This window comes from Kogia breviceps, chromosome 5 (assembly GCF_026419965.1).
Source record: "Kogia breviceps isolate mKogBre1 chromosome 5, mKogBre1 haplotype 1, whole genome shotgun sequence".
NCBI lineage: Eukaryota > Metazoa > Chordata > Mammalia > Artiodactyla > Physeteridae > Kogia > Kogia breviceps.
Window position 1 is genome coordinate 39211678 of NC_081314.1, and position 21794 is coordinate 39233471.

General features: G+C 44.1%; 1 protein-coding gene across 4 annotated transcripts in view; it reads left to right on the forward strand.

Annotated features, from left to right (window-relative positions):
- Positions 1 to 21794, forward strand: part of RARB (retinoic acid receptor beta) — a 432877-nt gene that overhangs the window by 326146 nt on the left and 84937 nt on the right. The window lies entirely within an intron of this gene.

Genomic DNA, 21794 nt, shown 5'->3' on the forward strand with positions numbered 1-21794 from the left:
AAGTCGTGGAGGACGTCAGCGTGTGGAATTCAGACATGACATGAATGATAGTTTGCCGAGGGTAGGTGTCAACAGAGATGACATGGAAATAGAACAACTGTGGTGATTTTCAGATACAATCTGAGTGGCAGTTGGTGAAAAGGCAGGCGCTGGGTGTCGTGGACAGCAGGCTGGTATTCCAGAGTGGTTACTAACTCTGTCTCTGAGCCACTGGTATCTGGTCCTATAGCCACATGGAGACTCTGTTTCCCCATCTCGACAGTAGAAATAAAGAGCTTTGTCTGTGTTGATGAGAATAAAACGAGGCGAGAGGCATGTGGTAATAATGGACCCTTTTTCAGAGGGGAGGGAGTGTAAAACTTTTGCTGTCGAAGAAACATTTAGAAACTTGGCACGTTGGCATTTTTCCAAACTCGATTCAGCCCCACTCCTCCAAACAATTATACACTTGATTAATTCAGAAGAGAACATTTGAATAGATTAAAAATGAGTGGTCCATAATCATCTGCTTGTGGGGCTTTGAATTATACATGCAGAGTACATATACAGGCAGAGTACATACAGCGCCGAAAAATCACGAAGGGAACAAGAACGTGCCAGGCGCGTGGCCGGGCTCAGGCAGGTGTAAGGAAGACGCAGGGATGTGTGCCTGGTTGGGCGCTCAGTGGAATCGCTGCCCACCTGCCCCCTCTGCGTCCCGACACTTGAGCATCTGAGTGAGGCACTGGGTGGGGTGCTCTGAGGGACCCTGGAGATGCTAAGCCACGCCCACTGACCCCTACGAGAGTGGGACGAAAAGCCACAATCGGACAGCAGGGTTTGAAGGCTTTATGTCGATCAGAAGCTCTTGGATTTTGGAACTGGGACGTGTGGCCATGGGAGCGAGGCCCCTGGAGGTGGGCAGGGCTTCCCTGAGAGTGCGCAGCTGGCCCACGGGAGCTCTGCTGGGAGCTCTGACTTGGGATGTTTCTTGGTGGCCTGCCCAGTGTCTTTCCTAACTCTGCCCAGGGTTTACATAGGCTTTTCTACATCTTGGGTTTCTACTCCTCAGGGAAGACATCAGGGTTGGATCCATTCATTTGACTCAAGCCAATCAGTATAACCTGCCCCAGCCACAGTCATGGTTCATGGCGAACATGTAACCTAGGCTGGTCCAGTGAGAATGCATTCAAGACTCATACTCATGACCCATAAAAGGAAAAAGAATGGTAAATCAGACTTCATCAAAATGAGAAAATGTCTGCTGTTCAAATGACTGTGAAATTAATGACAAGCCAAGCCACAGACAAGGAGAAAATATTCACAAATCACATATCTACTAAGGACTTAAATGTAGAATATGGAAAACCTCTGAAAATTCAATGATAAGAAAGGAAATAACCCAATTAAAAAAACAAAACTAAACTAAAATTCAAAATTGCCAAGATTATGAAAGACAGACAAACTGAGACATGACAGCTAAGTGCAAGGTACGATCCTGATGATCCTGCAGTGGAGGAAAGCTACCTATAAAGGGCATTATTGGCACAGTTATTGAAATTCGAATATAGGTTGTCAGTTAGAATATCACATTGAATCAACTTTGCATGTCCTGACTTTGATCACTGTGCTATTGTTACGTAAGAGAATGTTCTTATTCTTGATATATTCCACTAACTCTCCATGGTCCAAAAGGGCTGTGTGTGTGTGTGTGTGTGTGTGTGTGTGTGTGTGGAGAGAGAGAGAGAGAATGAAAGAGAGGAAGAAAATGTGGCAGGATATTAAGACTTATGAATCTGAGTGAAGGGATACAGAGTGAAGGAGTTCCTTGTACTATTCTTGCAGCTTTTGAGCAAATTTGAAATTGTATCAAAATAAAATTACTAAAACAAAAGACTCATGCTTAGAATATTGGGGCAGAAGTGTCCTGCCTTATGACACATGTGAACAAGGAGACTCAAGTGTTCTCCAGCTCCAGGGGAGGTCAGCTGTAGGACAGAGCAGGCTCTGTGGATGGAAGTGTGGAAAGACAGACAGAACTTGGGCCCCGACTGGCATCCCTGAGTTGCTGAACCAACCACCCCTGGAACCTCTGCCTCCGGATTGTTTGCTTCTCTCTGCCAAGGACTCACGAAGGCAGTTGAGGCTGGGGTCTTATTCATAATTAAGGTCCCGATGAGCAAGCATGGGGTCACCAGACAGGGATGCATGCTGGGTATGCCGTCTCTTCTGGGAAGGTCACCTCCCCCAGGTGGCTCTGTTGCCCACATCTCAGTCAGTTCCTTTGATCCCCTCCAGACTGTAGAGCTATTGAATGATTTTTTTCCTTCCAGATTGAGTTGGTGTAGTACATTCTTGGTTATAAAAGTACTATAGCTTTGGGACTTTGAAATGGTAAATATTCATGGTGTGTGAAAAAGCATGATACCTAACTTTATGATCTTAATTACATAAAAATGGATGCTTAGTTGTGTAAATACAGAAACGAGACCCAGAAGGACACATCAGATGGTAAAGTGCTCCGGGTTACGGCTGCCGTTGTTTTTTGCTTCTTGTGTTTTTTGGTTTCCTATTATGCACATGTTAACCTTTAAGAAAGAAATGTTATTTTAAAAACCTTTAAAAAAACATCAATGAATGTGAAGCTTTGAAGCGAATCTTTACTTAGCTCAGGCCCCAAACCCTAGCACTAATGAGAAAAGCATGATATTGCCCTGAAATAGGCAAATTATTTATATGTATAAGCGAGACTCACAGGATGATCCCCCTAACTCCTCATTTTTGGTCTGACATTCTGTAGATGTGGATGTTACACTGCAGTTCTGTGGGAGAATTTCAGTTCAGGCTAAAATTATAAATGAGTAAGCCAGATGTGGATTCAGGGTAAATCAGTACTTTTGCATTTATTTTGTGTGGGCTGGAGACCCATTTCCTGCTTACATGACTTAAAACCCATATCCTTGCTTCTCTGTAAAAACTGGAAGCTTGGTTGCCAATTTAAAAAAATAATGTTTACACCCACAGGAGAACTCTAGTTTCAACGCTCAAGGAACTTATCACCTTAATTAGATTTTAAAATATAGAAATGGGAAGAAAATGGGATCATTATGCCCAAGTAAACAAAAATAAATATATTTTCTGCAGAAGGAAATTGAAGGGGAAGAAATACACACTTGGAGTATAGTGACTGAGAGTCTAATAGAAAATTTTAGAAGTTGAAACAGAAGGAAGCAGGAAAATATGAGAATCACTAATCAATTATACCACAGTACCCACCACTGAAACAAACCCAGCAATAACAGAGACTCATAGGATGGTGGAGCTGAAAACGGATCTTAGAGATTGATTTTCACTCACCTCTATCCTTTGACATATGAGTACACCAGGACCCAGAAAGATGAAACGCTTTTCCCAGCAAATCCCCAACTGGCTAAAGACAGAACCAAGCTTACAGTTCACGTCTGCCACCTCTGCTTGCCATGCTTCCTTTGCAGCACCAAGATTAGCAAGGTTTGCATTCCACTGGGGCCAGAGGTCATGTCACTTCACAAGTATGTATCAGAACCCTTTGGACGCAAGGGACAGAAAACGCAGCTCCAACCTGACATAAGCTAAAAAATCAACACATGTAACTGGATTACACGACTGGATCCAAAGGCTCACATTTGTTTTGGGGGCATTCTCATCGTTCCTCTTCATTTCTCACAGCTGGGTTTTTTTTTGTTTTTGTTTTTGTTTTGCTGTGTTGGTTTTGTTTCTGGGAAGATTTTCCAAATGGCTAATAAAGATGGTCAACCAATAGCCTACCCAGCAGGAAGAGAGAGGCTCAGATCCTCTGTGAATGCAGGACTTTGGGGTGTTGGGGGCTGAATACGGTGATTGGCTAGTTTTGGATCGTGTGCCCAGCACAGGACCCACCCAAACCACAAGAGCCAAGGGTGTGGAAGAAGTGTTTCTTGGTGGGAAACCAGAAAGTCAGGAGGCAGAAACGACTTCATGTTCCCCACGAAATATCAGCGCTGTTCCCAGTACGTTCTTATTCTTTATGCTGCGGGGGAAAAGAAAGAAAGAAACCTGAGAATCATCCCATGGTAGCAGCTAACATAGACGCGGTGTTTTCTATGGGCCAGGCACTGCATTAACCTCTTGTAATACTTCATACCATTTGATCCTCATAACAACACTGTAAGGTAGGTTAGTTATAATTCCTCTCTCCCTCCTTTCCAGCAAGATGTGGAAGCTGAGGCACAGAGAGGTTAACTTACTCAAGGTAACATGGTTGGTAAGGTGCAGCCTTGGGATCTGGACCCAGGGAGCAATATATACTGCATGCTGTAAAAAGCAGCCTTGAAAACTCTGGGTTTTATTGCAAGTGGTTAATAAAACAATAATTACACTCCTTGCTGCATATTAGAGATGTACGCCCTGGAAAATCATGTGCAAATTTAATTTTCATAGATCAAATTTGGTTTTAAAAGTATAAGGGAATGTACTGGTAAAAGAAATCCTTTATTGTGTGTCCCATCAGCAACGCATGATTATTTCTTCATTTTTCTGTTCTATAAATGCTGGTGGGTATGCCTTATATTTTCCAAGGGCTTTGTACAGTAGGGAAACCTTTTTTGTGGAGGAGTAGCTCTTTGTCAGACCATGGGATTTGAAAGCGGTAACAGTAAGGGGAAAAAATTCGATTTTCAGCTGCGTTCTAAAAGCAGTACAAAAATTTATGAAGAACTTGGGGAGGAAGCAAAGGAAGTAACACGACTCCCAAGTTGAGTGATGAGCTTCTGCTGGCGGGTGGGAGGCTTGTAACGGTGTCAGGCAAGGAAAGCATGTAGCAAAGCCCTAAAATAGGAACAAGGAAAAAAGTATCAACAGTAAATGAAGACACAAAATTTGGGATTGTCAATGAGCTATGCAGACAAGCTTATGTCCGTGATGGGGAGGGAGCCGTTTGAGACCACGCTGCTTGGAGACCACAGGAGCTGACCACACGCATTTGAGTCAGTTATGGAAATCCCAGTGATAGTTCAAGTCTTTCAGCCAGCAATCCTCAGACTTTTAAAAAAGGGTCAAATAGAAAATGTTTCGGCTTTGTGGGCCGTATGATCTCTGTCTCAGTTCCTTATCTCTGCCATGGTAGCACAAACGCAGCAATAGAAAATACATGGGCAAAGAGGATCTGGCTGTGTCCCAGTACATCTTTATTTACAAAAGCAGGTGTAGGGCTGGGTTTGGCCCGAGGCTTGCAGGGGCTCCCCCAGTGGTGACCTCACCCCCAGCTCGCCCCCGCCCACCGTTCCCTGCTTTCCTCCGATGGACCGTCATCCAGCTTCCGGCTGCCCTGGAGCGTGAGGACCCGAGAGCCTCACACCTGCACGCTCAGGCAAAGGCTGTGCCCTGGGGTTGGGTTTCCACTCGTTTGTCCGAGGAACTGCAGGAGCCTGCTGAGATGCCATTTGCTCTTGGAAGCCGCCCCCGGACCCCACCCCACACTCCCGGCAGAGTTATGCACTCTTCCCCCTGCGTTCCCGCGGGGCTCTGGACATACATCCAGGAACCACAAGCTTATAGCGCGAGGCTCCCTGGCTTGATTATAAACTCCTGAACGGCAAGCATCCTGTCTTCCTCACCTTGTAGGCTGAGAAGCTAACACGATGCTTTCCTCAGCGAAGTCAGAGTGGTCAAGTGGTTTGTTTACTGATTTATTTATTTTTTTACTGGAGAATGATTGATTTACCATGTTGTGTGAGTTTCAGGTGTACAGCAAAGTGACTCAGTTATACATATACACATGTCCACTCTTCTTTTTGTTTTTTTTGTTTGTTTGTTTTTGCTTTTGTTTTTGTTTTTGCAATACGCGGGCCTCTCACCGTTGTGGCCTCTCCCGTTGCGGAGCACAGGCTCCGGACGCCCAGGCTCAGCGGCCATGGCTCACGGGCCCTGCCGCTCCGCGGCATGTGGGATCTTCCCAGACCGGGGCATGAACCCGTGTCCCCTGCATCGGCAGGAGGACTCTCAACCACTGTGCCACCAGGGAAGCCCTGTCCACTCTTTTTAAGACTCTTTTCCCATATGGACCATTACAGAGTGGAGTATTGGTTCCCTGTGCTCTACAGCAGATCTTTATTATCTATTTTATATATAGTAGTGTGTATATGTCAGTCCCAGTCTCCCAATTTATCCCTCCCCTGACACTTACCCTGCCCCCCCGTAACCATAAGTTTATTTTCTACATCTGTCACTCTATTTCTGTTATGTAAATAAGTTCATTTGTACCGTTTTTTAGATTCCATATATAAGGGATGGGTGGTATTTGTCTTTCTCTGTCTGACTGACTTCACTCAGTGTGATAATCTCTAGGTCCTTCCATGTCACTGCAGATGGCATTATTTCATTCTTTTTTATGGCTGAGTAAGATTCCAGTGTATATATGTACCACATCCTCTTTATCCATTCCTCTGTGGATGGACATTTAGGTTGCTTCCATGTCTTGGCTATTGTAAACAGTGCTGCAGTGAACATTGGGGTGCATGTATATTTTCGAATTATAGTTTTGTCTGGATATATGCCCAGTAGTGGGATTGCTGGATCATATGGTAGCTCTATTTTCAGTTTTTTAAGGAACCTCCGTACTGCTTTCCATAGTGGCTGCACCAATTTACATTCCCACCAAAAGTTTACGAGGGTACCCTTTTCTCCACACACTCACCAGCATTTACTGTTTGTAGACTTTTTGATGGTGGCCATTCTGACCGGTGGGAGGTGAGACACCTCATTGTAGTTTTGATTTGTATTTCTCTAATACTTAGTGATATGGCTGCATTAAGAGATGACCAAACCCAGCAAATCCCTAGCTTTATATCCTGAAAAGCTGTCAGTCACAGAGCCTTTCTGGGTATAGCTATTCAGCTGTCACTCGCTCACTTCTCTGCTCCGGGCCCAGAACAAGTTATGCACCTCCTCTGGGGCTGTGTTTTTTACCTGGATGCGAGGAGCATTACTGTTGACTGACAGCCTGGGCGTGATGTGAGAATTGATGCTTTTCATCCTGTTTAGACAAGAGTGTTTTGTCAGTCAGCTGCCTCTTGCCAGTCGCCGCTCCTGGAAGATATCAGATCTTCTAGTGTGTTTGCTGGGCAGACTGTTGCGCTGAGCAGGCATCCTGTGTGACTGTGCACGAAAGGCCCAGTGAAGGTGGAGAGACTGAGATGGACAAAGGGTGGCCATGGGACTGCGGCTCCCTTTTGCCAAACCTTGGTAATACTGACCAAGGTTCTTGGCCTCCTCAATCAGTAGAAATTTACTGGAGGCCAGACAAGAAATCCAGGCGAGGCTTTACTGGGGCCCCTGCTGCAGCAGAGGGGAGCGAGAACAAGTAACAGGTTCCCTCACTCACTTGCCCCCTGAGTGGGGGGCGAGCTGGTTCCTTATATGGGGTGAGGGTAGGGGTGGGGCCAGAGGTGTGGCTTAGGTGGTCTGCCCACCCCTTTGGTGGTGCTGAGTGCAGGGGGCATGCACAGTGCCCTGCTTTCGCTCCCTGCTCTTCAGAAGTGACAGCTGGGTTTTTGGTCTTTTAGTATCTTGTTGTGTATAATTTTGACCCAGCTGTGCATGCACGCAGCTATTTTTAGTCCCTTATAGTTTCTTTGTATTTTGTTGCTGGAGCAGAGTTTGTCCAGGTGCAAGCACTGCAGCAAAGGGTCCCAGGTCCCAGGTCCCAGCCTGTCTCATTGTCAGTGAAGTTGCTCACAGACAAAAGGCAGAGGTGCAGGGACAGGCTGGACTTGGGGGAGGAGAGTGGAAGATGAGAACTAGCCTGAACCAAGACTCCTGATCTGAGATGAAGGGGGAATTGTGGCCCCTGGTGCCTCTAACGTGTGCCAGGTTCCGTGAGCCTCTGGCCTTCAGGTTGGACGCCCTCCACCCTCATCTGTAACAAAAGATGTTAGGGAAGGTATTGAGGCTGTCACCCCCTTCTATTTCTTCTTTCCTTTCTCAAAATCACTGGCTTTTAATTTACAAAGGGCCCTCTTTACATTCTCTTTGAGCTTATATTTATGTAGTCCATGCCTTTGAGGGGTAGGCAAAACATGTCTTTGATTTTGTGTGAGAATGCTGTTTGGTGTTTATTTCACAGCATTTTTTTTTTTTTTTTTTACTATGACAGTTTCATAAGTGTTTTTGTAGAATAGAGCAATTGAATAATCTCTGAATTTAAGAGTCCCTAAGCACTCATTGACAACTTCTCATCTGGGGCATATTGAGCTTAAAAACAGCTTTTTATAAAGTCTCTAAATTCCGATTTATACTTTAGATGTGAATGTCCCCGTGGGTGGATTGGATGCCATAAATGTGCTTTGTACGTACACTTAGATACTTCCAGGAGAGGCTTTTGTTGTTCTCTATTTCTCTCATTTTCCCTTTAGTGTTAAACTTACATTAAAACAAACCTTTTGGATTAAAGGCACTTAACCTCAGTTAAAATCACTTTTCTTGGTGCACAAATTATATTGATGTGCTCGTTGGTTCTATGGCTGGATTTTACTGGCTTAATAACGAGGAGATTCATATTGTCGGTTGCCTTGTGTAGTTGGAAAATTACATAAAAATCATCATCAGGTCACATAACGTCTTTCTAATTTCAGTTTATTTCTTCATTTGTTACCATGTCATAGCCCATTACTGTGTTTCTGAGGTTCACTGTGATCATTTTGCTCTGTTCAGCGGAGATGCAGCATTAACCCTGCCTTCTCCCCGCCGCACACAAATCTCCCAAAAGCCCCTCCCCCTCAGCCCCGAATTAAATGAAAGACTAGAAACTTTATATTTTTATACCTAAAAACGTCATGGAAGCTGGAAAATAAAAATCTGCTGCCCTATTCCACTGACTACATGTTCATGTTTTCCCGTATCTGTCCAAGAGATTAAAAACAAACCAACCCCCCACCAACAACAGATTGCCTTTGGGCACCTGCAGGCGGTGATGTCCGTGCCAGACGCGGGGCTTGCAGCCCCTTAGCACTCAGGCTGCAAAGGAAGTATTCAGAGTCCTGCAGCTTTACAAACACATCACCTCCCCACAGCCTGGAAGGGGGACTCTGGGCACGTTCTCCCCTTAGAAAAAGGAGACATTTCGATGACGCAGCAGGACAGAGCAGAGGAAGGAACAAAAGGTTTTGAAGGGAGCCTGAGCTGGGTTCGAATCCAGCCCTGCTCTCGAGCTGTCTCGTCTTGGGCAGGACGCATATGCTTCTGCTGCAGGGCCTGAGCTGAGCCCCAGCGTGGGCAGCCTTGCTGGCGGGTCTCGTGCCTCGGACCCTGCCTGGCACATGGTCGGTTCTACATAAAGGACACCTGTTCTCTCAGGTTCTTCCTCTGCTGCTGACACAGGCTCTGTTCTCTGCTGTCGCTGCCACAGCTGGTTGTTTTTTGTTTGTTTGTTTGTTTTGTTTTTTTGCGGTACGCGGGCCTCTCACTGTTGTGGTCTCTCGCGTTGCTGCGGAGCACAGGCTCCGGACGCGCAAGCTCAGCGGCCATGGCTCACGGGCCCAGCCGCTCCGCGGCACGTGGGATCTTCCCAGACCGGGGCACGAACCCGTGTCCCCTGCATTGGCAGGCGGACTCTCAACCACTGCGCCACCAGGGAAGCCCCGCTGGTTGTTATTTTAATAACTACCGCCTTGGTCCTCCTTCAAGAGGCAAGTGAAGGGTGGAGGCTCTGTTCGTGTTGAATTGTTTATGAGGCTGCAGTTTAGATGTACAGCCCCGAATATTATGTCACAGCATTAAGAAGAAAGCTTGCAGACATAGTTTCTAAAATAAATATCCGCCTTCCTTGGCTACTGTAAACTTCAAGGCAGGTGGCTCATCTGCCCGGAGATGCTGGGACGTGTAATCAGAGAACGGGACAGGATCCTGGTGTCATGGAACCATACTCCATGGGGAAAGCTGAACTAGGGTGTTGGAAAGGATGCCTTCCTGCATCGTCAGCTCAAGGTGAGGCCTTGGGGTCTCTCGGGAGGTGCCAAACCCAAGCCAAATTGCCCCCGAGGCAAAGGCCCCTCCCTCCCAGCATCCTCCTTTTTTTTGCCCACGTGGTACCTTCCATCTCTCTGCATTCTTTTTTTAAAGATTTTTTTGATGTGGACCATTTTTAAAGTCTTCATTGAATTTGTTACAATATTGCTTCTGTTTTATGTTTTGGGTTTTTGGCCGCCACAAGGCATGTGGGTTCTTAGCTCCCTGATCAGGGATCAAACCCGCACCCCCTGCATTGGAAGGTGAAGTCTTAACCACTGGACCGCCAAGGAAGTCCCTCTCCAAATCCTCTGTTTGGGACTCTGTGGCCTTCCTTTCCCCTGGATCCATCATCTCCTTTCTCCCAACCAAATCTTATCACCTTTCAGCCTCTACCTCGGCACTGCCTTTGCCGTCAGCCATGTGGGTGATATGAGCACAAAGTGCTTTACCAACAGCAGGGTCTCCCAAGACTTAGGGTCACCCCGTGCGCTGAGTGGGGGCAGAAATAGTATTCCGACCCCCAGTGTCCTGAGATTCAGAGAGGCTGATCCCTGCCTAAGTCACGGTGCTGGCTTCAGCCCATGGATCCAGTTCCAGTCCCTGGATCTTTTCAAGCTTCACTTCGCTTCTCTAACAGTAAAGTTCTTACGTACATTTTATGTTACAACGTTTTCTGTATCTTCACCCATCTTTGTTCCCAAGGCACACATTCTATCGTTTACGTGTATGATTTGATTTGATGTATGTACTAGTTTAATACAGTATTTCCCCTAGTGTAAACTCTGCCCACAGTGATGTGAATCATAATTTAAGGAGTGCTGAATAATATCAAATCATACGGTGGTAAAGTTATTCCCTTTTCAGTCAATATTCATTCAGTCTTTTTATTGCCAGGGAGAAAATCCGAGTTTGTTGCTGGTACACCCTTAATTAATACCTCATGAACCTTTGCTCCCCACTGTTTTTAACAGAGAGGACAGGCAACTGTCCCTAGTGAGAAGTATTTATTTCAGAGGTGTGCAAACTTTCTTATGTGTCCATATAGGACATATTTCAGGCTCTGCAGGCCACTGGGTATTAGTTGCCCCAATTGCAGCGTGGAAGTTTTATGAAGGAACATGGCTTTGTTCCATTAAAACTTTATTTAGTGAAACTTTATTTACAAACAGAGGGAGTTGACCTGAAAATGCTGTCTGTGTTTTACTCTTACCTCCTATTTATGGCCAGTGCTACTAGTTTCCCCTGTGTAGTAGTAAAATCAAGTTCTCTAAAATTTATCTAACCAAAAAATTAGTTTAGGCAGAAATCATCAGAGGGTACTGGCCTGTGAGCATGTGAAAAACCGTGAAGGTAGGTGTGGACTGAAGTTGGAGAAACGGTGGTTTTCTGTGTCAGCTGGTCAAGTGTTCTTGCACCTCGACAGGAACAGGACAGCATCTGGGCAGCTTTGGCCCCTCCAGGGCCCTGGGCCTTGCTAGTTGGTCTGGATCCCCCTGACCTGCCTCTGTCCAGCCCTCTGCCACCCCGAGCTGGCCCCCCCTAGTGGAGGGTATGGACCCTGCTTTGCTTGCATCCTTGGGTTCATCCTGTCCTGGTGCAAGGAGGGGTCGGTAATGGGTGGATCCGTGGGGGTGGGATTTCAAGCATCCAGACCACCTGGAGCGGGAGACCCCAGGGAGGCCTCCAGGGCGGTTTACTTGTGTCCCTGCCTCTGAAGAGCAGCGTCGTGGCTGGAGAACTGACCCGAGGGGCAGCTGGGGTGTAAGCCTTAGCCCAGCCCTTGCTTAGCTCTGTGCCATCTCGGGCAGGTTATCTTACATCTCTGTGCCTGCGCTTCCCGGTCTGTAACACAGAGACAATCATAGTACCTCCCTCAGATGTCTACTGTGAGAACAAATGGATTAATCTGTGGCCAGGACTAAAGACATTCCTCAGCTAAGTGTTGGCCCTTGGTACTCCCACCCTGCTACGATAACGACCCAGCCCGGCCTACGGAGAGCAGCCTGTGTGATCATCAGTACGGCCCTCAGTGTCTGTACAGGACAGCTGATGCCCCCCCAGTCCAGCGGTTCATTTACTCAAAGCAAGGGGCACCCTTCAATGTGACATCTGTCCTTGCCGCTCAGAGCCAGCCGCCATAAAGCAGGGCGCTGGCACAGAGCCCGGTGATCCTGTGCCGGGAGCCATGGCCCTCCACCACCTGCAGAATCAGCTCCATGTGAATCGGCGTGGGTGACACTGTACACACAGCCACTCAGCCTGCCCGCCCGCCCCGTGCTGGCCTCTTGTCCTGCTCCCCAAAGACCCCCACGTGAGCTGCCTTGGGCGGTACCGTCCCAGCCTTCCTCCCCCTCTGTGCTAACCCACCTCCCTCCTAAGTGTGCCCGTACGCTCCTCCAACAGCAGGGGCAGGTGGGGGGCATTCTCACCTCCCCACAGTGTGACATGCTGGCGGCACCTCTGTGGTGTGACTTTCAATGTCAAACTTGTTTTGAGTTCAGGAGGTGGGTTGTGTGTGTGTGTGTGTGTGTGTGTGTGTGTTTGTGAGAGAGAGAGAGAGAGAGAGAGAGAGAGAGAGAGAGAAGGAAAGAGAGAACAACAGGTGTTCCCTACATGGGCTGGGAGCATCCTGAGGACAGGCGCAGAGTCTTACTCTTATTTGGGTCCTCAACTTAATGCCTTGTATTTAATAGCTAGTTCTGGAATGGATTAGAAGCAAAGGGTACTTGAGAAGTGGAGATTCTGAATCAGGAACTTTGATCTTCCCAAGAGCTAGAGATTTGAATCAATATACAGATATATCGAGCCTGGTTTCCCTTTTTGTTTTGCCCCCTCCCCTAATTCGCACCCCATAAATACTAGCCTACTGGCCCTTTCATGACACAAAGTCTTGATATCATATGTTCCACGGTGGATGCAACCAGATAGAATTTGTAAATAGGTCCTAACAGAGAAGATTTGCTTTCTCTCAAAACTGTACACACCTAGACACCATATTTCATCCAATCTATAATTTGTTAAGATGAACTATAATTTTATGTACCGCTAAAAGGAAAATAGTGCTAATTAAACTAAAAGACACAGCAAAGATTGTAAGACAGGTGGCAATTTCAGAGAGAGAGAGAGAGAGAGGGAGAAACCAGATCTCAGCCTTGTAAGAAAAGGAAGAGTCTCACATTCTAGGCTGGAAATATCCTATGTTTTCATCTGGAGCTATTTTTCATTCTGCTTTAAATAGACATTGATGGTAAAACCTCAGTGCCCAAAGACAATCCCCAGCACAGAGAGCTGGCTGAGTAAATATGCAAGTACTTCTAAAATAGCCAGCAGAGAGCCCTTTGTTTGGAAACAAATGTCTCTGTGAAAATAGCAACCCGATTCGCCTGCAGCCCTTGTGTTCTGGGTGATGAGCGTGGCCCTTTAAGTGTCCTCTCCCCTGACAGCAATTCTCTGGAGGGTGGCCATCTAAATTCCTCCATAAATCCACGAACACAGTTCAGTCTGGAATTTGCTCTTCCTGGAGTGGGATTGAGCACTTCAACCAGTCTGCCATCGCAGAATATTAACTATCACAGTTAGGTTATTTCTTCCTTTAATACTGGAAAACAAAGAGTTGCTTTGATCTGATTGACTGGATTGATAGAGACAGGTGTCTTTTTAGTGCTGGCACCAAGGAGAGAGCACTCTGTTTTCTTAGAGAAGGGATGTCTTTGCCCCAGATTCACACTTGACTGTTCTAACACTTCACTTCACCAATATAACGTACCTCCATGATTTAAAAAAAAATTCTGATTGTTTTATTTTCAAATTGACTTTAGGACAGAAATGTCCTGCTTTGACGTTGGAGGATGCAAGTCCCCCCTTTTTCTTGGCTTGTTTCTTTTGGAGGTGTTCAATAACATCGCTGGGTCAGACTTATAAACAGTATTCTGATTCAGCAACATAGTTTAAATCTTAAAATAGAACAGAGGAATTTCACTGGTGTTTCAAAATAGACATACTCAGGAGGCAGTCATGATACAGTGCTTCCAAAGGAAAAGATAAAAGTTGCTCCTAGGGCTTCCCTGGTGGCACAGTGGTTAAGAATCCACCTGCCAATGCAAGGGACATGGGTTCAAGCCCTGGCCCGGGAAGATCCCACATGCCGCGGAGCAACTAAGCCCGTGCGCCACAACTACTGAGCCTGCACTCTAGAGCACGTGAGCCATAACTACTGAGCCTGCGAGCCACAGCTACTATGCCCGCGAGCCACAGCTACTGAGCCCACGAGCCACAACTACTAAAGCCCACGCACCTAGAACCCGTGCTCCGCAACAAGGGAAGCCACCGCGGTCAGAAGCGCACGCGCCACAACGAAGAGTAGCCCCCGCTCGCCGCGACTAGAGAAAGCCCGCGTGTGGCAACGAAGACCCAACACAGCCAAAAATAAATAAATTAAATGAATAAATTTTTTTTTTTTAAGTTGCTTCTAGTAAATGCTGTCAACTCTGGGATTTGATGAGGACAGGCAGAGAATCAAGTGCAAACTGTATTGCTTGAAGGATTCCCACTTTGTGTCCTGGAAGTGGGGGGACAAAGCACTGGAGCAACTTCGAATGGAAACTTAGCTGTGGCATCCTTGGACTTTGAGCTTTCAGAGATGTGAAAATACGCAGCTCCGAGTGTGCTCCTGCCCCCAGGAAGGGGACATCAGGACCTCCTCCTGTCTCCTGGGCCTGAGCCAGCACTTGGAGATGGCCTTACCCATGTCCCCAGGTTGATGACGGGATCTGGGGCTACAGAACGCAAACCCCAGTGTGTTTGTGCAAATAGTGCCTTTTTTTGTGTGTGTGGTACACAGGCCTCTCACTGTTGTGGCCTCTCCCGTTACGGAGCACAGGCTCCAGACGCGCAGGCTTAGCGGCCATGGCTCATGGGCCCAGCCGCTCTGCGGCATGTGGGATCCTCCCGGACCGGGGCACGAACCCATGTCCCCTGCATCGGCAGGCGGACTCTCAACCACTGCGCCACCAGCGAAGCCCGCAAATAGTGCTTTTTTTGTGGCTCTGTGTTCCCGAATAATAGAATTTTATGTCCATCAAATTGAACAGTGGTGCTTTACTCCACCAGGAAGGCTTGCACTCCAATGTTCATTGCAGCACTGTTTACAATAGCCAAGACATGGAAGCAACTTAAATATCCACCGACAGATGAATGTATAAAGAAGATGTGGTACATATATACAATGGTATACTATTCGGCCATTCAAAAGAATGAAATAATGCCATTTGCAGCAACATGGATGGACCTAGAGATTGTCATACGGAGTGAAGTAAGCTGGACAGAGAAAGACAAATATCATATATTGCATATATGTGGAATGTAAAAAATGGTACAAATGAACTTATTTACATAACAGAAATAGAGTGACAGATGTAGAAAATAAACTTATGGTTACCGGGGTGGGTAAGAGTGGGGGAGGGATAAATTGGGAGATTGGGACTGACATATACACATCACTATATATAAAATAGGTAACTAATAAGGACCTACTGTAGAGCACAGGGAACTCTACTCAATACTCTGTAATGACCTATATGAGAAAAGAATCTAAAGAAAAGAGTGGATAGATGTATATGTGTAACTGAGTCACTTTGCTGTACACCTGAAATGAACACATTGTAAATCAACTCTACTCCAATGGTAATAATAAAAATAAATTAATAAAAAGGATTAACAATACCAAGTATTGGCGAGATGTGGAGCAGCTGAACTCTCATATGGGGCTGGTGGAAGTAAAAGTCAAGCCAAAGTTTGGAAAACTGTCAGTATCTACTAATGGTAAACATACCGGTGTGACCCAGGGATCCCCCTCCTGGAAAGAGCCTCAGGAGAAGTGAGTGCACAGCCTCCCAAAACACACATACGAATGTTCACAGCGGCTTCATGCATGAGAGCCCCAAGCTGGAAACAGCCCCTGTGTTCGTCAGCAGTAGAATGTGTAAATAAATTGTGACCTATTCAAATAACGGAAGATGCATAGCAATAAAAAAAGGAACTAATAACTAGTAAATGAGACAGCATGGGTGAATCTCACGGACACAATGTTGAATAAAAGAACTCAGAATCAAAGAATATTCTGGATAATTCCATTTGGATAAAGATTTTTAATGAACAAAATTAATCCAGGTGCTAGAGATGACAGTGGTGGTTACCCCAGGACTCTTGTGGATGCTTGATGTCCTAAACATTGATTGGGTGTGTACATAGCTGTACGTGTATGTTTTACCTCCATCACAGAGAAAAAAAGACTGAAATGTGGAAGTAGGGTTGGAGAGGGCCCTGGATGGCCAATCCTTTCTGTGCATAGAGACATCATTGCAGATGACATGTGTCACGTCCTCTTCTTAGAAGCAACCTACGTGTCCATCGACAAAGGAGTGGATAAAGAAGATGTGGTATCGATACATATACACAATGGAATATTACTCAGCCATAAAAAGAATGAAATAATGCCATTTACAGCAACATGGATGAACCTAGAGACTCTCATACTGAGTGAAGTAAGTCAGAGAAAGACAAATATCATATGATATCACTTACGTGGAATCTAATTTTGTAAAAATGACATAAATGAACTTATTTACAAAACAGAAACAGACTCACAGATTTCAAAAACAAACTTATGGTTACCAAAGGGGAAACGTGGTAGGGGGAGGGGTAAATTAGGAATTTGGGATTAACATATACACAGTAGTAAATATAAAATAGATAACCAACAAGGACCTACTGTATAGCACAGGGAACTCTGCTCGATATTCTGTATTAACCTATATGGGGAAAGAATCTGAAAAAGAATGGATATATGTATATGTATAACTGAATCACTTATCTGTACACCTGAAACTAACACAACATTATAAATCAACTCCAAGATGAAATAAAAAACAAGGAGAAGAAGAATCCTCCGCCCTGTAAGACACTAACGTTTCTTCAGGAGTTGTTTAGGCCTCTCTGCCTTTGCCTTTTCCTCCGATTTGGGACCTTTTTCACCTGCAGCTCTGAACACTTCTGGAGCACCAGATGTGGGATGCTATCCCTGATTTAGTCTCAGTCCTCTGAGGATGGTTATGTAACACCTCTAATCTCATCAACCCAACTAACCAGCTTTTCCCCTTGGTGCCATGCACTGCAAATTAATAGCCCATGGATCCATTTACAGCTTGTTGTGTTTTGGAAAACTATTTCAGCCATCAGATAATAAACAGCTTAAGAAGAATTGTTATTTTTTTAATGTTAAATTATCAGTAGTGTCCAGTAAATTCCTCTCAGGAATGTAATGTAATCCAAATGTGATTTATGAACCAGTGTTGATTCAGTTTAATAATTAGTTGCTATCCCTTTTTTCCATGATAAAAAAAAAAATCAAAAGATGTCTTTTCATTTTGATGCATCCACTGAAGGCAAATGGGACTTTAAATGTGTAAGTGATCAGATTGACATTGGTTTACAGGAGTTAACAAGAAGGTGTGGCTGGTAGAATAGACAACCTACAGGGTTTTTTTATGGCTACCAGAGTAATTTCTCTGTGAGGCTGTTCACCTTTAAAGAAAAAGTTCTGGATTTACAGAAAGCGCATCTTAATTTCCTTCTCCTTTTTATTATTTTTTAAAAAATGTTTAATATATATTAATGACAGAAGAGAAAATAGCAAAAATGGCAAATCCTGTCCTAATACCAGTTGGCAGAATATGAAGAATTAACTCAGCCTCTGAAATTTAAACATAAAGAGATAGAGTTTGTGGTCTAGTATGTTGGCGTATTAAAAATTTGATTTAGGATATGGAATATCACATATCAAAACCAATGGAAGTTTTATGTCACCCCAACCCTTTTTATAGAGATATACTTCTCTCTCAATGCCATCTTCAAAGAATGCAAGGGAGTTTACAAAAGTATTGTTTAAAAAAATTACAACTCAGCAGTAAAAAGACAATGTAATTGAAAAGAGGACAATGGATTTGAATAGACGGTTCACCAAAGAAGATACACAAATGGCCAATAAGCACACAAAATGACACTCAGTATGTTTATTAGTCATCTGGGAAATGCAAATCAAAATCAGTGAGTTACCACTTCACACCCACATCAAAACGATAAGCAGTAACAAGCGCTGGCAAAGATATGCAGAAATGTGAACCTTTACACACGGCTGGTGGGACTGTAAAATGATGCAGCCACTTTGCAAAGTAGTTTGGTAGTTCTCAAAAAGTTAAACGTAGAGTTACTGTGTCACCCATCATTTCTATTCCAGGTGTGTACTTGGGTAAAATGAAAACATGTGCCCCACAAAGACTTGACAGAAATGTTCACTGCAGCATTATTCATAAGAGCCCCAAAGTGAAAACAACCCAAATGTCTGCCAATTGATGAAGAGACAAAAAAAATGTGGTCTCTGCATACAATGGAACGTTAATCAGCCATACAATGCAATGAAGTACTGACACATGGTACAACGTGGGTGGCCCTTGGAAATACTATGCTAAGTGAAAGAAGCCAGACACAAAGGCTACATAATGTATGAATTCACCTAGGTAAAATGTCCAGAATAGGAAATCCATAGAGACAGGAGGAAAGAATAGATATTTGTATAACTGAATCACTTGCTGTACATCTGAAACTATTATAACATAACACTGTAAATCAACTATACTTGAATTTTTAAAAAGTTTTTAAATTAAAAATCGAAACAGAGAGACAGAAGGTATATGAGGAGTGGCCAGAGGCTGGAGCGATGGAGGAATGGAGAGTGGGTGCCAATGGGTTTCTTTTTAGGGTTGGTGGTATTACAACTTGGTGGATATATCAAAAACCACTGAATCACACACTTTAAAAAGTCAGTTTTCTAGTATGTGAATTATATATCAATTTTTTTAAATGAAAGGATTTTTTAAACGTTACACAGACTGACTTAAGGGAAAATAGGAGAAACCTTGGAGTCAAGATTAGTGCAGTGAGGTGTGTGCAGCCTAGACAAGGGTCCCGGTGACCCTAGTTCTGGTGACACTAGTGGAGCGATAAAGGGATGCAGTCAGTGGCAGGATCCTTGGCATCCACGAGATGAAAACAGCCTCATTGTTCAGCAGAATCTCAGGTTTTCCAGATATTGATGTTGGAGATGAATGTCTCCCAGGGGTTCTTCTAAAGAGGGTCCTGGGAGGTGTCATTTAGGATGTCCTTGACATTTTTCATTGTTCTTCCTTGGGACATCCCTCCATGTAGTTAAAGCTCATCTGTTTTCCAAATTGGAATCAAAAGGGCATAGAAGAGCAAGGCAATCTTTATGACCCTAGACCCCCAAAGAAATAACTGGACACGAAATTGAAGGGAGCAAGATAAAGACTATCACACAGAACACAAAGCAAGGGTGAGCTCCTCCCCTCGTTCCCTGTCAGACTTTATCATTTAAAACTCTCTCCTTCAAATCCTGCCTTTCTGGATGTCTCCACAGTTTTGTTTGACTTCCCTTTCTCAGGAGAAAAATCAACTATATTTTAGAATGTTTTTCTCTTTATTAAGGTATAATATACATATCTTAATGGTACAGGTGTTATGTACTATGTAATAAGTTTTGATAAAGGTAAACATCCTTCTAGCCACCTTCCGAGTCAAGATGTTGGAAAGGGACTGTGTGAACCTTCTGGGGTTGGAACATTCCATATCTTGATCTGGGTGCTGGTTACACCTAACGTAACTGTTCTGACGTCTGTCACCAGAGGTGAGTTTTGCCTGTTGAACTTCCTATGCGTGGAATCATACAGTCTGCACTCTTCATGTCTGGTGTCCTTCATTCATCATTATGTTTGCAGGATTTTTCCATGTTGGTGCGTGTGTTGGTTATTTGCTCCTTAGTTTGCTGAGTGGGATTCCATTTGCTAGATTGGCAGTTCTCACCTTAATAGGTATTTGGGTTGCTTCCAGTTTGGGGCTACTATGAATAAAACTGCCATGAGCATCCTTGTACATGCTTTGTGGGGGACATAGACACTTACTTCTGTTAGGTAAATACTCAAGAGTAGAATTAGTGGGTCATAAGGATACATGTGTTTAATTTTGTAAAAAGTGGCCAGTTTTCCAAGGTGGTTTTACCTACAATTTCACACTCCATCAGCGTTGTATTCTTACCAAACCTTGATATTTCAGTCTTTTTAATTTTAGACACTACTGGGTATGAAGTGATATTTCATTGTGGTTTTAGTTTGCATTTTCATGATCACTAATGATATTACATTGCTTTTTAATTTAATAAAAGCTCAATCTGTTGTTGTTTTTTTAATTTTTAAAATTTATTTATTTATTATTCTTGGCTACATTAGGTCTTCGTTGCCATGCATGGGCTTCTCATTGTGGTGGCTTCTCTTGTGGAGCACAGGCTCTAAGCACGCGGGCTTCAGTAGTTGTGGCACATGGGCTCAGTAGTTGTGGCTCACAGGCTCTAGAGCGCAGGCTCAGTACTTGTGGCACACGGGCTTAGCTGCTTTGCAGTATGTGGGACCTTCCCAGACCAGGGCTTGAACCTGTGTCCCCTGCATTGACAGGTGGGTTCTTAACCACTGTGCCACCAGGGAAGTCCCAATCTGTTGTTAAGTTATAAAATATAAAACAAAATTACGCACATTTTGATCTCGTATTTGTTAAAACAAAGTTTGGAAGATATTGCTCAAAATGTTAAAAGCTATTGTTATATTCTTGTTTGAACTTATCTGTAGTTTTATTTTATTGTGTAATGTCAGTGTACATCTGTTAGTCATGTGATAGGAAAAGAAGAAAAGCTTGTTTTTTAAATTCTTATTTTATATCAGAGCATAATTGATTAACAATGTGTTAGTTTCAGATGTACAGCTAAGTGATTCAGTTATACATATACATGTATCTATTCTTTTTCAAATTCTTTTCCCATTTCGGTTATTAACAAAATACTGAGCAGAGTTCCCTGTGCTATACTGTAGGTCCTTGTTAGTTATCTATTTTAGAAGAAAGGCTTTTCTTTGAAAAAAAAAGAAGAGGTTAATTCTTTGACTGAGGTAGAACTTCCATTTTCCTAATTGTCTAATACTTCAGGCAAAGTAACATTGGATATTGACAATGCTTTAGGTGGAAATGGTTGAGAAGATAGATGCTAATACAGTTTTGCACTTGTCTGTTTCCCCAGGGAGAAATAAACCCATTCCTAGACATTTAGACATCTTGATATCTAAGAATTACATCCATATTTCCCTCAGTTTAATAGACCACAAACCTAGGGGTCAGCAAACTTAAGCCTGTGAGTCAGATCTGGCCTGCTGCCTGTTTTCATCAATAAAGTTTTATTGGAACACAGCCACATATATTCATTTACGTATCATCTACAGCTTCTTCCTTGCTGTAACAGCAGAGTTGAGTAGTTGCGATGGAGATCATGTAGCCCATGAAGCCTAAAGTATATACTGTCTGGCCCTTTATGGAAGGAGTTTGCAAGCCCCTGCCATAATCCATTCACTCTTCCTATGTTTTCTATTTTAATTCAAACACTAGTCATGAGAGTTTAGTTCCATGCCAAACATATGTGCAATTTGTAACTGCACCTTCATTTCTATCCAATTCGTGTAAGCTACTCAGCAGTTATGTGCCTTACAATCATGTCTTCATAATTCAATAAGGACCCCATCTAATTTCAACTTCAGACTGAAAATTCATAAACAAATCCTCTCCCAGCAACACCCTGAAAATCCTTTCATGTTAGGTGCAGGAAAAATACAAGGGTTTTGTCCTGG